Source organism: Lipophrys pholis, assembly GCF_963383615.2.
Source record: "Lipophrys pholis genome assembly, chromosome: 15".
Lineage (NCBI taxonomy): Eukaryota > Metazoa > Chordata > Actinopteri > Blenniiformes > Blenniidae > Lipophrys > Lipophrys pholis.
The window spans coordinates 8,775,109-8,791,704 of record NC_137642.1 but is presented as its reverse complement, the minus strand read 5'-3'; the positions used below and the strand labels follow the sequence as shown (position 1 = coordinate 8,791,704).

The 16,596-nt window shown below is 43.7% G+C and overlaps 1 protein-coding gene across 5 annotated transcripts in view; it reads left to right on the top strand.

Moving 5' to 3' along the window:
• Positions 1 to 16,596, top strand: part of ctbp2a (C-terminal binding protein 2a) — a 76,559-nt gene that overhangs the window by 25,494 nt on the left and 34,469 nt on the right. The window contains exon 1 of one of the 5 annotated variants that reach the window (XM_080481979.1): positions 9,938 to 10,168. The exons of the other annotated variants lie outside the window; for them this stretch is intronic. The gene's annotated coding sequence lies outside the window, so the exon portion shown is untranslated. Of the gene's footprint in view, positions 1 to 9,937; positions 10,169 to 16,596 lie in introns of those variants that run through there. 5 annotated transcript variants of the gene reach the window in all.

The following is a 16,596-nucleotide window of genomic DNA, read 5'->3' as shown; positions in this document are numbered from 1 at the left end:
TGAGTCCAAAGTACAGAGCAAGATTATTCTTTTATTGATGTCTCTTTTATTGCTGTGTTGAAGTTGCCGGCTCTTCCTTTAGCCTCTGTAATTAATCATCTTTCATTCACTGTTTTTGATTCTGAACCCTTGAAGCTCCTCTTCATTTGTAATCAATTAGTTGATAAATAGACTGAAATGACGAGTGTGAGGATGTCTTTTTGTTGTGTACATGAGTGATGCATCTTACAAGCATTAATCAACATTTCTCGTCTGTTGTTGGCACGACATCTGAAGGGTCTGCGCGATTAAAATAGCTAATCCTAACTCATCATAATGTGAATAATAATGCCATTCTTTCTCATGTTTTACACACGTCACATGACTCTCACAGCTTGGATATTTCCAAATATTTCAAGAATAAGAAAGAATTAGTAGTGACCTTTGGATATTGTGGTCCTGTGTATAAAGTGTCATTAAAATCTGAGGTTAATTGTCATTCATTTGAATGCACAACCATAATTCCTGGTTTTCAAAAAATAGAATTAAGTGTTTTTAGGCTGTAATGCAAAAAGTTCTCGAGAACAATATGAAGTTCAGTGTATCACTTGAACAATTCAAAAAACGCTCCAACATCTTCTCGGCTGGGTCGACGAGCCTTGTAAATGAGTCCCATCAGGCTTTTTTTTTTTTTCCCCACTTTGTAAACAGAAGTATTACTAAAAATGAACAGCAGATGCTTTTAGTATTTATCGTATTGTTTTGCTGCAGTAAAGGCAAAAAACCAAACTAAAATCATTCCTATATATTCCATGTCATCATAGAAGTTTCTCTCCTGTTCTTGACTTTATGGTTTTAATTGCTTGCTCATAGACAGCTTGTCTCTTTGGTATTCTTTATATCAAATCCTGTTTGGTAAAGAGAGTGAAAATGGAGACATGCTTCATATTAAAACACACTGCTGTGCGAGACTTTGTTCGAGGATTCCAATGAGTATTCAGTCACTTGCAGTTTTCACAATTAGCTCTGTGGGTCGGGATTATGTATGCACAGCTCCATTTCTTTAAAAAGAAAAAAGAAAAACACATTAGAGTACCTCCCAGTAAAGCGGAGTCGAAAACCGTCTTTGTTCATGTCTCAGGAAAAAAAATCCCACTGAGATTTAGAAACACAATTTAATAGATTCCTAAACGAAGCAGTGATTCTGTCTGTTTCCACCCTCAGAATGAGAGCCACATGTGGCGTCTCCAACCTCTCCAAACCACCAGCCGCCCTCACTTGGAAACACATTCTCACTCTATTTTTTTTATTTTTTTTGCTTCTCTTCTTCTTGCATAGCACAGAGTGTGCGACCCAAGGAGGCAAAATTGTTCAATAACAATATCCTCCAGATCTCACGCGGCCATCTTCAGTGTCCGAATCCGTCAACAATGAAGTCACTCTGCCAAAGATGAAGCGGGAATTTTTTTCTTTTTTTTTTTTTCTTTTCTTCTGACGCAGTTAGTCACCGCAGCTGCTCTTAAAAAAAAAAAGAAAAAAAAGAAGTGTAGTAGACGGTGATTCACATCGTGGAAGTTAAAAGATCAGAGGGTGGTGAATCACGCCATTTTCACGGTAGCATTAAATCTACTCAACCATATAAAGGGTATTTCAAAACCAGAGGCACGGGCTGCTCTGCTCCGTAATGTCAAAGCCACCCACTATTATCTATAAACAGAGTGCTGGGACTGAGGCGTGAAATAGAAATCAAAGTTCATATCATGTGTATTGACAAAAACAAGAGCATTATGGAGCGATTGTGATTGCCGCTGCCGCCGTGGGTTGCGCTCGGCGAGACGGTGAGAGCAGCTTCCCTAATCTCCATTTATCTTCTGAGGATAACTGTGTCAATCCAATACTTGTTTCACAGCGGAGTGCATTGATTACATCTTTACTCATTGTGATGAGTGGCTAACTGAGCCGCGCCTGTGGCCTAAATCGAATTCGAAATGGCTGATCAAGTGTGTCTGTTTTTCTCCCATCAGAAGCAGTCACGGTGCAGGAATGTAGATTTTTTTTCTTTTTTTTCTTTTTACTGGAACGACAAATGTTTCGCTGTCGCGTCTGATGTGATTCACCATCGCCGGTTTTGAGTTCACTGCGGCGGCTCTGGAGATATTCAAACGTGAAGACGCGGCGGACGCTTGAGAAGTTGGAAACAAGGTTTGCCTCCTCTGCTTGATGAATCACTTTTGACAGTCGATCAATAATCAAATCAGGGCTTTCCACAGGAAATTGTTTTAGCCGAGCTGGTAAACCTCCCAGAGCCGGGACACGCCACGTCTTGTCATCAAATTTGTCAGCAGACGACGGCCCAGACAACAGACACTTTTTTAGATGTGTGGCATTTTGCCTTTCCCAAATTGCACCTCTGCTCTTTTCCCCCAAAAGGTTAATGTGTTACTTCATAAAGTTTTAGAGCTCAGATGATGAGGTGGCCAACACAAAATTTACTGCAAACTAATTCGATTTTTTTTTGGGGGGGGGGGGGGGGTTAATCAGTTGAATTTCTCAGGAAGACATGCCAACAACAGTTTTTCCAAGTTTTCTCTGACATGTTTATAGCACAAACAATAAATCTGTGACAGATTAGATTTAATAAAAAAAAAAGATATAATATTGCCAGCTAGGATTTGGGTTAATCGACTGTTGGTTAATGAGCAAATTCAATGGTTCCCAAGCTGTAGTCTGGGACCGGGGCTGATGGAGGGGAGGTGGGGGTGGGGGGTTGGCAAAATTAGACTTGCCTTTAACAAAGAGCGCCATAATAAGACTGTTTCTGGAACCTAGAGCAGTCCTGGGAAAACGGTTTCATGCTTTAAATACGAAGTTTTCTGCATTGATATGCTGGCGGGAATTGGCCTCACTGTATTGTTTTGGCACGTGGGACACCATAGTGTAATCCATAGCTCTCCGTAGAGGCAAAAGACACCAAGGGGCTAATTGTTTCTGCACAGTCGGATTTAGTTGAATTGTTATTTGTAAATTCAGTTTTTATTGATTAAACAAATGCATACACTTATTTTGCCATTAAGCCTAACAGCAATATTTAGTTTGGATATCAGCCTCTCTAATGTATATGCTACAAATGCTCCTTCTGTTGTGTGTTTGATAAAGTGCCAATAAGAGTGTAACTGCAATACGGGGACTGTGGCAAACATCTGCTGTGAGCATCAGTTCCCATACTCTCCCCCTCCTCTCTTTCTTCGGCTCTCTCTCTCTTCCTGCATCTCCTTCTGTCCGTTCCATCTGTGTACCCAGCATGCATTGGCTTGGGCGGCAGCGCAAGTTGTTGCCATTGCCATTTAGCCAGAGCTAACTGACTGATCCAGGCAAGAGACGGGAAGGGAAGCGAGCGGCGGTGGCGGCGGCGTGACGTGAACTAGGTCGCGGTGACAGCATGTTCCCCCGAATGTTGATTTGCAAGTTGTGAATCTGTGCTTGGACGCAAACACCACAAGGTGGGGTAGTGGAATTTGTCATGGCGATTCCAAGTGTTTCAGCTGGCAGTTAAATAAATATGTTAATGCCTGATAATGCATCGTGTGCAACAGGGAGGAATGTTTCAATGGTCAATTGTAAATAAGTTGTCTTCTCAACCTTAAGCACCGTGGAATTCATTCATAGTCACACAGTTTTTTTTTTATTTTTTAAGTGACACAATTCAAACGAAACAGGGTGGACTTGAAGAGACGAGAGGGGTTATTGCTGATGTCATCTCCATGCTGAAGGGTCGAGTGCTGAGCTTTTTAGTACATACTGTGTGTATACCGCTCTGCTTTCAACCCTCCCACACTCTGGCACCCAATTCTGCTATGAAGTCATCGCTGTGAGTGTATGTGTCTGCCCCCCCCTACCCCCACCTTTGGGCTGCTCACCAAAACTCATGACCCCTTTATAGGCTTTGTGGTGGAGCAGGGAGGGGAACGGAGAACCATGGGGCTGCAGAAGGGGGGGGGGGGGGGGGGGAGAGAAAAAGGAACATAGAAAAATAGGAGAAAGTGTTATTTTTGGAAGGGAAAAAAGAGCTGGCATGTGCGATATTGTTATTATTACTATTATTATCAGAGTGTGACTTTTTCCTTTTTGTTCCTTTTCCCCCCTGTCTGCTGTCTGCCTTTGTTTAAGCTGGCATGTCACTCGTCGAAAATTGGAAAGGAGCTATCGGAAAAAAAATGTAATTTGAAAGTAAACTCACCCCTGTAGTTACGACGCTGGGTTTCATAATGACCCGCGTCTACTTCGAACCGGTCTGGAGCCTGGATGAAGAGCGGTCTGAAGAGGTGGGGTGAGGGGATGCACTCCAAATGAGATGGATCATGGGTGGAGATATTTCTGCAAATGGCTGGCATAAAAAAATAAAAGAAAATTTTACACTTCTGCCGCTTGAAAAGTGAGGGTGTGTGTGTGGGGGGGGGGGGGGGGGGCATGTCACTTCAGAGTGTTACACTTACCCAATACATGATCGTCATTTAGATAAGTACAAGCTTCATTCCCTTCAACCTCCATTTTACAGTCCATTTAGTCCCTATGGAGATGCCTTCAGAGACAAATAATCCCGCTGGAATCACATACAAGGCAGTCGTGAACATAATGTCTGTTAAGTGTGCATTGCAATTCATCTGACAGCGTTATTCTTTGCAGCCGTACCGGCATTGTAATCTCATTTCCAGTTAGTGCCTCCTGCCCCACGCTCATGCATAAGTCAATGTGTGTTTAACATTCAAATCATGCCTTTGCTACGTGACGTGTCACACCATAGGAGACAGTTGTTTTTATTTCTCTGGCGGTGGAGCGGTGTTCACTTTGAGTTAGCGTGTGATTTCTATTCATGTATGCACGCCAGTCCAGGGCCGGAGCTTTAGCAGCGGTTTTGCGTGCACAAATGAAAGGGGGGGACGCTAACGAAGCGCCGCCGCGGTCCGCTGATGTCTCTGCTGCGTGGCAAGAGGGGCCAGTAGAGGAAGAGAAAAAAGGGTTTCAAAGCAGAGCTGGGGGTCTGGGATCATGCGAGCCAAATGTGTGTCGGTGACTACATGTCATGCTGATTTCATTTAATTTCATCGAATTGGGTTGAAGTTTGGTCAAACTGTCGAAGAATTGAAGTATACAGTTCACTCCCACACTCCAAATACATGTTCCGTCACGCCAACTCATAGAAAGTGGGTGTAGAAAAATAGACGCATGGATGGATGGAAGTTAGATTGCACAGTCGTGCGATTGTTTTGATCTTTAGTGAAAATCACTGATCGTCTGATTTGAATATTTTTATCTTGATATAATTGGATGTATTTCACAGCCTGCGACTTTAGAGGTTCAATACTATATTCAGTAAAAGTCTGGAAAAGTGCAAATTTGAATCGTCAATCAATTGTGTATCTTAACATATTATCATGTTTCTATTATAGATGAACATTCTTGGTCCAAGGAATTGATGTACTCTTCTCAAAACTATAAATGGTAATGATGGTTATCGCAGAAGATAATTCTCGTGAGAGGGAGTGGAGATTTGAGACTCGGCTCCTTTTTCAGTAAATAGCCAATATCAACAAAATCTAGATCCTCTTCTAAAAGATGCATCAACACGTAGACAACTACTAAATAAATAAACCCTAAATAAAAATCAAGGTGGCAAGTGCACAAATCACTTTTATAAGAGTTCACTCAACTAACAAATGTACTTTTTTCTTTAAAATGTCCCTCTTTATCCTCATCTCAAGGTGGTGTTATGACGCAATTTGCTCAGGATGACGGTCCTCGCACCCTCCCCTATTGCTGAAGACCAGACAGGCAGGCCAGACATTAAACATCCAAAAAATGTCATTGAAATCTTAAGTGAAGCAGAGCTGTCACCTCCCACTCACTCAGTGATCTCTACACTTGACGCTCATGCTTGCTCACCTCACACAGAGGAGTAGATTTTGATCAAATTCTCAAAATGAAAGGTATAATTTTAAATGGCTGACCCATAAGCGATGAATAACATCCGTTGACAGGTATTTAGTGTGAAAGTGAAAGCTTGGACAGGGAGAGACATGTTAGAAATGGAAAAGGAATCACCGTGCAATTGATTTGCAATGATCCTGAAACCATATTGTGTCACAATAGATTGTCGATAAAAATGCATTTTATTATGTCAAAATACTCAATATGATGGAAGCCACACAGCCCGGGAAACGTGGGACAAGAGTGAATCAAGCTTTCATGACTAGGATTTTATACATCTTCCATACAACCTATGGAGAGTTAAAGTTGGAAACCAGACATGTGTTTCAGTTTGAGGTTTGAAGCAAAAACAGTGTATTCATTGATTTTTTTGGCTTTTTGTTCAGTGCAGTCTTTTTCCCCCCACTACACGCACACACACACACAAACACCCACACACACACACACACACACACTGACCCACATCTGGTTTGGCTGCCAGCTTAGCTGCGATATTAATGGGGTGGCAGGAGCTCCGAGGTCTGAGTGACAGGGAAATGTAGAGTATTTGTTAAACAATGGCACGGGTATTGTGTGACAGATTAGCACAGATCTGACCGGTGAATCTTGTCAGTCTTGTTGCTTCCCGCTTAATGCACGTTTCTCTATAACTTCGACGAGTGTTGCCCCGTCGCAGAAAAAGTAATGCAGCGCAGAAAGGCGAAAGCGGAGCAGTGTTTACTTGAATCTATCAGCTTGAACTGCGTGTTTATCTTTACTCAAGGTTAAGTTATTTGCCGTTTCTATATGTTTTAGTCATTTAGCATTTTTCTTCCCGCAGTCAAGTCTGATTCAGCCTCAGGTCTTTATAAGCTTCTGCTGGGGTGGTATTATATTTGTTCGGAAATCCCCAGCTTAATTCCTAAATCCTTTTGTTACAGTGAAGCTGGCGTTGTGTGCACAGTCTGGAAAGTATGGCAAATGTAGTAACATTAGAATTTGAAAGTCAAACATTGTTTAGTTTGTGACAAACAGAACTCTGTGATTTACTTTCCTGTCAGGAATTAGATCTGCAAACCCTGAGTACACACCTCTGCCCCCCCCCCCCCCCCCCCGCCGTCTCACTGTTTGAAGTTGACTTTACGGGGATGTGTACTCTGCACCGTCGTGCTGAGAGTCTCCCGAGGATCGGGCCAGAAAGTGGAGAAAAATCCAGTCGGTAGGCTGCTGACTTTAGCACGGCCGTGGATGCCGGTATGAACGCATTCATTCGCAGGTATGATGTTAAAGTCGGAAAGTGAATGATGGATCAGATTTCCCTGATTTTCTACCACTCGAGCAGTTTATGTGGCATACATGTGGTTTTCAGTTGATCGAATCTTATGAGGGGAAAAAAATCCAATATTAAGGGAGAAAAATTTCTAAAATATTCGTAATGTTATGTAAACAATGTAGCACATAATACTGGTTGTTTCTGTTGCATGGCACTTGTTAGTCAGTGGGATGTATTATTCATTAAATTTACATTTTGGAATCGTTAAAATTGTCGGTAGTATCTCCAAAATGACAGTTCCTTGTGAAATCTTCTCGGTCTGCACTCAAGTGGTCCAAAGCAGTGAATCAGTGACAAGGCTATGGAGGGGGTGGGGAGGGGCAAAGTTCACCAACACGTATGATCCATGTTGACCCCACCTCACAACTTACAGGAATTAAAGGATCTGCGGCTCACACCTTGATGCCACGAGGAGAACAAAAAGCGAAACATCTCACTAAAACAGATCAGGGTTGTTTTTTTTTTCTTGGCGCTTTTCAAACTATTTATCAGTTTACAAGTCAGAGGGCCGTGAAAATGAATTCCATAACCAAGAACTTTGAGATCAAAGAAAACACGTAAACGCCGCCTTTGAGGTATTCCTTCAAACCTGCTTACCTCAACCAGGAGAGGGATATTACCACTTCTTAACGGATCACACAGAGACGTTCACCTCAGTGCGTTTACCTCAAAACATGACTCTGTCGCCTAATGGCGTCACACTGACTATAGCCAGTGCTGCTGTATTTAAACTCTTGACTTAGAAAAGCTTTTCAACTGTAAATATCTTTTCACTGCTAAACTAATTAAAACATGCACTGAGGTCTGAAGTTGTACAAAGATTAGAGTCTATATGGCTGAAGCCAAATATCTTATCAATACTTGATCTTGAAAAATATCTTGGAAAAACTCCCACATTGACAAAATGTTAGGAGGTGGTGCAGCGAACAAGGACAGCCTGCAACGATTGAGAAGTAATGAAAAGAAAGACATACAAGAATAGAAATCAAGATAGCACATACACAATATAAGGTAATAAGTTAGTATTGTAATATTTCAATAATACTTACTTTTCTGCTTGATCTCAGTCTAAAAACCCTTTCAATGTTCATTCTAAAAATACTTTTAATCGCACAATTATTTAAAATCAAGAGGAGTAACTATAACGTTTGATTCCTTCGAAGAAGAAGAATTCCTGGTTTGTGTAAAAAAAGACTTTCCCTTGTGTGAATTTTCCACACCAGCGTGCCTCCAGGTGATAAATGACACCCACACGAGCGACTACCAAACTTGATTGACTTTACAACAGCAAAACCCGGACTCCTAAATGAAATCAAACCGGACTTCAAAAGGTTTTTCTCTTTCTCCCCATCTCCCAGCTTTGATTTAATAATTCAACTTTCTCCAGTCAGTTTTAGATCTGTATGAAGGCTCAGCGTGCCTACTCTTCTTACCATTTTAATTTGCTCTCTTACATCAAGCAGGCTAATATACCCTCAACCTTCCTGCTGAAAAAGTTTTCAGTCATCTGCCGAATTGGTTTTGGAGCTACTGTCATCATCTTTTTTTTTTTTCTTCCTGTCTTCTTGTGGAAACAGCAGAATACTCTTCTCCCGCTCTGATCTCTTCCTCCTCTAATCATGCAACCGTGATTAAACAAGATATTAGTGCCAAGGACTGACGCTCTCCACTTCTGTGAGATATTCAGGTACTTTTATCAAAACGCTGATGTTACTTCAGCCTTTCAGAGTAAAATATGTATTACCGCTTCTCACTATGGTTACCTCTGAGATTAGGTTTGGATGGAAATGGACACTTCCTTACCTTACATGTGTTTTCATGCATTAATAAACAGCAGCCCAGCAGGAATCGGGTTTCAGCGCCTATGACATGAAGTGAGACATGTGGGAAGCCCTGAAAGTAGGTTTCTATCTTCAGTGTGCTTCAGTTAATTTGAAAACACGAATACGTTTCATTAATCACATCTAAATGTGTGCCTCATGGCCAAGACGCAATTATGGGAACTATTATTGTCGCAAATAGCGTTTTCATTCTTGACTTTGTTGTGTTTGAATGAATCGAAATGAGCTTCCGCTGCCGGTGCTTGTCAACAAAGCGTCATGTTTTTGCAGAGCAAAGGTTGGAGGTGCTTTGGCTTAACTGCTGCTACAGAAAAGAGCCCCTCCCCCTCCACAGACAAATGCAGACATGCATACACACAAATGCACACACGGGACACTGTTTTACTTTTCTATGCAAAGGAGCAAATCCAGATTATAGAGCCTCTTTAAGTGAAGGAGATCAGAGGAGATTTGTTAAAGAGGGGGGACGGTGCAGTATTTTACCGACAGTAAGATTTATATGGTTAGAGTTTATGTAGTAATTTTGCATACCTCTGAAAACATGTTCCGTACAAGCAATGCATTTCGCTAATTCCGCCTTCTTTGTGGACAAAGCAGGCAGCAGTATTGATAACCGTCATTCAAAAGAACTGGAATGACACTCTTTGAGAGGGCAAGCAGGACATTCATCGCGAGGGCTATTCATTATGCATTCTGCAATCACCACGCATAATCCTGGTGTCCTGCAGTCTTAACATACAAACAGCAGGTCTGACAGAGCGAGGCAGTGACAGTGAACTCCATGGAGCCATCAAGGACATTTCAGAGCAAGTTGGGCAGCAGTTGCGTGGTGGCTGTTCTACAAGCAAGCATGGGGCCTGGAGGATTAGTGTCCAATCAGAGTGGATTTGATGTGTACTGACAGCACATGGGACTTAGCCGAGAGAACTATATTTCATTTGTTTTCAATGAAGCCGAGCGCCTCGCCCGGCCTCCCCCTCCCCTCGCTGTGATTCTGGAAAACGTGAGATCTAAAACCTGTTGACGACCGCATCGCCATCAATATCTTCAGGTAGGTGCTTCTAGAGTGGGTGAAGGGTTTGAAGGGTGGAATGTAAATTTTGGGATCACCATCATCATCATTATCATCATACTATCACCATCACCAGATACGATCGTATCTGGTTCACGTGACGTCACAGTAGGAAGTGGAATTAAACAGGCTTTATTTAGATGTAATCCTTCATTGCAATCGGCAGAGCGAGTAAAATGTCCCAGAGAAGGGAGAGATAAACCCTATTGGATTAGTACAAGCCCCTGCCCATCCCAACCTATCCCCTACTCCCTTTTTTTTTCGGTGGATATCTCAACCACGCGCCATGTCACAGTGTCTTCCATGGAATAACTGTGCTACCTCAGCAGTGTTTGTGTGGTTTGGTGTGACGCGGATGTGTTTGTGTGTGGTGTCCTCTTTCTTCGCACACAACAAGCCAAAGATTAATTATTCAACAGTTGCCAGCTAAAAGGGGAGTCACCCGATAGCCCGGACTTACAATATTACAACCTGGTATCAGGTGAAACGATAGACCTTGTTGCTTCACCTTCTGTTCTGCTGCCTTCTCGCCTTCCTCTTTTGGTTTCATTTTTGATTTTCCTGTACATGAAGACTTGAAAGACAACAAACTTCCAACAGCCAACTTGTCTGCTTCGTTCAGTCTCTTCATCTGGTAACGCTTTTTCAACTTTTTACTTTTTTGTTTTTTTGCCAATGCTTGTTACTAACAAGCAGTTGAGTCTTGGGCGCTCCCACAGTTGGGACACGTTAGGGGGGAATGAGGGTCAGTGGGCTGACAGTGTATACGAGCAGCAGGCAAGAGTAGCGGGCCGCCGAAGCTCTCTCTCATACGGAGAAGGAGGAGGGTGGTACGAGCCTCCACCAGCGGTGCGTCCCCCTGACCTGGAATTGAAACGCGACCCATATTCCTACCAAGACTCTGTTTACGGGCAGGTTTACGCTGAGCGACACGACCCAAGAGGACTAAGGAAAAGCTCTGTGCCGGATCTAAACCACTACGAACGAACATCCATGGCTCACCGAGGATCCATTCCACATCAGGATTACTATTCCCATGACCCAGCCATGACTCCTCGTCCACCTGAGGGCTTTTACCGGGCAGAACACCAGCCTCCACCACCTCACCCTCATCCACTCAGTAGGTCAAGCTCTCATTTTGGGATAGCACCCGGGGCTCATGCTGCATGGGATCAAGGTCAGGCAGGAAGAGCTGGACCTCAAGCTCCTCCATCACCGATACCTCCTCCTCCCCCTCCTCCAAGTGCTCATGAGATGAATCGCGCTTACAGGGAATCTGGTGCTGTACCTGTTGCCAAGATGATGCAAGATGGCCAACACCGTGTACCATCCCGAGAACCATCTCCTGCTCACTATGGTATGGAACATTCATCTCCTCGGTATGCTAGTGAGCCTCCACCTCTGGCTGGCCAGCCGGTTTATACAGATGTCAATGGTCGCCCATTGGACACACAGCAGCAGGCAGCTACCTGTCTGGTAGTAGACCCCGCCAATCAAGGCATCATTATGAGGCAAGAAACTGCCTCACCGTACACCATTCAACAACAACAGCAAATGCAGCAGCAGCAGCAAATGCAGCAGCAACAACAACTGCAACAACAGCAGCAACTTCAGCAACAACAGCAACAACTGCAACAGCAGCAACTCCAGCAGCAACAATTACAGCAACAGCAACTTCAGCAGCAACAAATCCAGCAACAACAACTTCAGCAACAGCAATTGCAACAGCAGCAGCTACAACAGCAGCAGTTACAGCAACAACAACTTCAGCAAGATCAGTTGCAGCAATCACACCCGCTACCACCTCCAGCAACGATGCCCGTTGTCGACCCTCACCTTCCTGCAGTGGCACCACTTCCTGCTCCACCTGCGCCAGTGCAAGCTGCAGCAGTTATTCCAGTTGTACCTGCACCCGTGCAGGTGGCCCCGGCTCCAGCACCCCTTCCCCTACCTACTCCACTTCCAGCTCCTCTTCCTGCTCTTCCACCATCTGCCCCACCAACGCCTTTGCCGGTGGACCCTAAGAAGACAGTTGATCCTGAGTTTCTTTCTCTGCTGCGAAATGAGGGGCTTTCAGAGAGCACCATCTCTTCACTCATACTACAGGGGTTTGACTCCAGTAGCATGCTGTCTGTCATGGAGGAGAATGACTTTCGCACTGTTGCTCCCAACTTGGGCCAAGCTCGTGTACTATCCCGCCTGGTCCACAACTTCAAGCGTCCCATTGAGGCTACGCCAGCCCCTTCACAACCTCAGACACCTATGCGTGGGCGTTCCAATAGTTTTAGCCATCGCTCGGACATCTACCACCACCACCAACAGCACCACCCACACCAACCTCCCCAGGCTTTAGCAGTGGATCCTCACCTGATGCACCCACAGACACCTGGGGCCATGCAAACAATCTCACCAAGAATGGGAGAAGGAATGGGTCGGAGGCCCAGCAGTGCCCCCTCTCAGCACCTGTTGGAAGCCTCTGCGGGCTACCCAGGCCAGCCACCTCGTTCCCCGCAGCCATATGCTGGAGCTCTTATGCCTGTTCAGTCAAGGCCCATGTCAGCCTACTCTTCTGGGGTAACAATGCCGGGAATGCCTATGCAGGGTATGCAGATGATGCCACAGCAGATGACTGGGTCAATGCCTGCTATACCGGGTTCTATTCACTCAATGTCCGGTATGCCGCAGCAGATGCCCGTGTCTATGCCAGCTTTACAACAGCCACCGCAGCAGGTACCAAAAGCATATTCTACCAATTATACAGTGCCCATGGAGCTTATGAAGAGGGACAGAAGCATAATGCCATTGTCGCCCATGCACAGCCCCCACCCTAGTCCTCAGCTCATTCGTAAGGGTGTGGGACCTCCATCAGAAAGTACCCATGTCCCTTTAGGAGCGCCTGTTCAAGGCCAAGGTGCCCTGGTTGCTAACCAGAAGCTCAGTCGACGCACGGGTCCTCCAGTCATCGTGTCCACTATGGCATCTCCAGATACAAGTAAATCCGTTTTTAATACTCCTTACCATCAGCTGTTTGTTTGATTTTGTGATCATTTGACTCTTTCTTTTGCCTTGGCTGTTTTTGACCCATAAGATTGCTGATCTCTCTTTTCATGTCTTCCATGCTTTATTTAAAATACTATTTGTTTTTCTTGCAATTGTTTTCAGTACCTCTGTAATGCAATGTTACAGCATTGTTACAAGAAGTCTTCACAGTTGGCAAAAATGTAATTGAGTATTTATTTAGTAGTTACTGAAACAACAACTGGATAATGAGAAATAACTTTCCAGCTGCAACCACAACTATTGGTTTATACATAAATACCAATTCTGTCAGAAATGGGGCTTTTGCTCTATACCAGTATATAAATATGGGAAAATCCATTTAGCTGAGTGTGGTTTGTGGTTTGCAGTGCATGATACTTGACCTTGAAAAAAATCCAAACACAGTGGAAAAACTTTTTTACTTTGATTTAAATCTCTTTTGCCCCTCTGGTCATTTGTTTGCTGTCCATTGTTTGCACACACTTCATCGACTGTAGATAAATGATGGTGTCTTTTCTTCTTATCTTGGGCAGTGGTGCTAAATCTAAATGTTGCTGCCTATGTCCTTTCCAAAACTGTTCTCCAGATTTTGATTTAATACCACAAACGAATAACTTTTGCTTTAAACATTCTGGCAATTTATCCCTCGTCCTACTTCTTGTTTCTGCATTTGTTATGATCATCAAACGCTACTTACATCTCTCGTTCTTGTCTGCTTATCTCGGTGAGAGCCAGATTTGTCAGATTGTTCACTTTCTGTGAAGTCCTTCATCATTTCAGCAATCCCATGCAGGTCTTTTGTCAGAAGGAGCTATCTTCCTGTTAAATACAACAAAAATGGCATTGAAATGGCACAACACAGAAGATTTGGAAGGAACAGTTGTCAGCACTCTTTTTACTATGTTTTAAAATTTAAACAACTGTGCACTGTCTTCATGTTACAGCCTGTCAGTTGCTGCATTCATGTGTGAACGGTTCACGTTAAGTTTTCACTCACTAGGAGTAAAGAGTGTTGACTGTGTGAACAGGAGGGATCCAAGCTTACGTCTTTGTACAGTGTGTATGATTGCGTTGGCAACTATCTGATTTCTGCCAATCTGCTGATTTCCCATTTATATCTTACATGCTGGATCTAATAGCCTTTGTAAGTAATTGGGGTAAAATCGAAATTAGAGGCCATTGTTGAAGTAGTTTATTGTGTTGCTGCTATATAGAGAACTCAGCAAGCGGGAAAATGCAGCATTAGTAATCTGAAGCTGCTTTTGCAGCTGTTTTTTTTTAAATTTTATTTTTATTATTAAGTCCCCTCTTCTCTGCACCATTTCCTCTTAGCCTCCGAGCTCCTGTTATTGTAAACACGGATGTCTTCTTTCATTATGATAATAAGGATGCATCAGAGTTGCCTCGAAAAGCTTTTATAGCCACTTGGGCCACACAGTATTCCTGCAGTCTTGCTGCAGTCAAGGTGTACCACTGACTAGTGTGGAATAGCAATTACCTTTGCTTAGTTCTTCTTGAGCAGATCTGCCCATTGGCTTAATCTCGCTTACCTTTTTTTTTGTTTTTTCTATCCCGCCACATTTACTCGCTGAAGTTTTTTGGCCGTAATCATGTTTCAATTCTGTAATACTTTTAGTCAATGCGGCCGTATTCACCAGGATTTAGCTGGACGCCCGTATCAGATAAAAGTTGTAATTCAGTACAATGAGAAGCACTCTCTTCCAAATGTTCTCTTCAATCCTGTAGTCTGATAAAAAAAAAGAACAAAAGTAGTTTTTCAGACATTTTTGGCCATAAGAGCTGAAGTCTCCATCAACACTAGTTCACTAGAGACTGACTAGCAGCATCACTGGACAGATAAAATAGAATTACAGCGCTGATGGCCGATGTGTGATTGTGTCATTTTCTCTCTGCAGGTTGTAATGAGACGAGAGAGAGAGTTTAATCCTTCAGATCCTCCATTTCCACTGCTGCACTAATCCATAGATACCCCCCTTCTGCTCAGGCCAGCCTCCTGGCTTCCTGTGAGCCTCTGTGAACCACTATATGTAGCCAGGAGGTTGAAATGGACAGGAAACGTCCAAGGCAGATTGGGAACAAATGATTCAACTGAGGCAGGTTTGTTGTTGTCTCGGCTGTTTTTAGCCCCTAGAGAGTAGATATTAAAAGATCCCCGCTGTTTGGCTGTCAAAACAAGCTGCTGTTTGCAGCCCGCATGAACACATGCTTTGGAAATGGTTTTGCTCAAGTCTGTCACCTACACATACATCACATTGTTCGTACAAACACAGTCAGCAGAGTAGACCTTATTTGCATGTGGCTGACATTTGTTGCTTTGGTAATTTCATCTGTTAATGGACACATCCACAAAGCTGCTCTGAAAGCATATTCCTAAATTGTATGTTGCTAGGCAACGGCGGTTTTGGTGGTAATCATAGGCAGATTTGCTTCTGGTTAAAGGGCCGGTCTATTGTCAAAACACTGCAAATTTAGACCATACTTTTTCTCTTTTTTTTTTCTTTTCACGGAATGGCTGGCCGAGCTAAAACATTTACATGAAGGTATTAATTAATCATATTCAACCACTTGTATTTTTGTGGTCTAAGTGGTAATTAGGGGGTTTCGCTTGCTTGTTTCCAACAGCAGGCGACGTATGTAAATGAGATTTAACGGTATATAATGTAGAATCTTTGCTAGACGATGCTGTGTTGTCAATTAAGAAAATCTATGTTATAATAGCAGCGAACACACATTTTAGCAATATTTTAACTGCAATCCTCAATGAGGGTATATGTTCTATTAATTTGACAAACTGGGATAATTCATTAGGTAAAGTAGCACACAAAGCAGTTCCTTTTGAATTAACATCCCTTATGCGAATGCAGATGGCGTGCCGCCGCCCACCTCAGTATTTGATGCTTCGAAACACCCTTGCGTCAGTGCCCCGCCTTTATATGACTTAACTAGGACTCATGCCCCTTCCCCCACGCCATCATCATCATCATCATCACTGTCTGAGATACTGTATCACTGACTTGAGTCCTCTCCCGGTCGGTGGACAGGTGACCTCATGCCAGCGCACGGTCACTTTCGCCCTGCGTGACACACTAGCCGCAATTCTCCTCCGTGCTCTGGCGCTGGCGTGATGTCGGGGGAGGGTTGTGGCATATTAGTTTTGGCGATAGCAGATTATGTATTAACGGGGTCCAGGTCAGAGCCGCATGCAGCCGTTACACTGAGTGAGGGATTACTGACGAGAGGGGAGAGGGAGAGTGAGGGAAAGAGACGGTCCTGCTGCTGATGGACGATGATTTGCTGGCTGTGCGGCAGGGAGGGGGGGGGAAACGGGGCGTCGACAGATGTCAGTC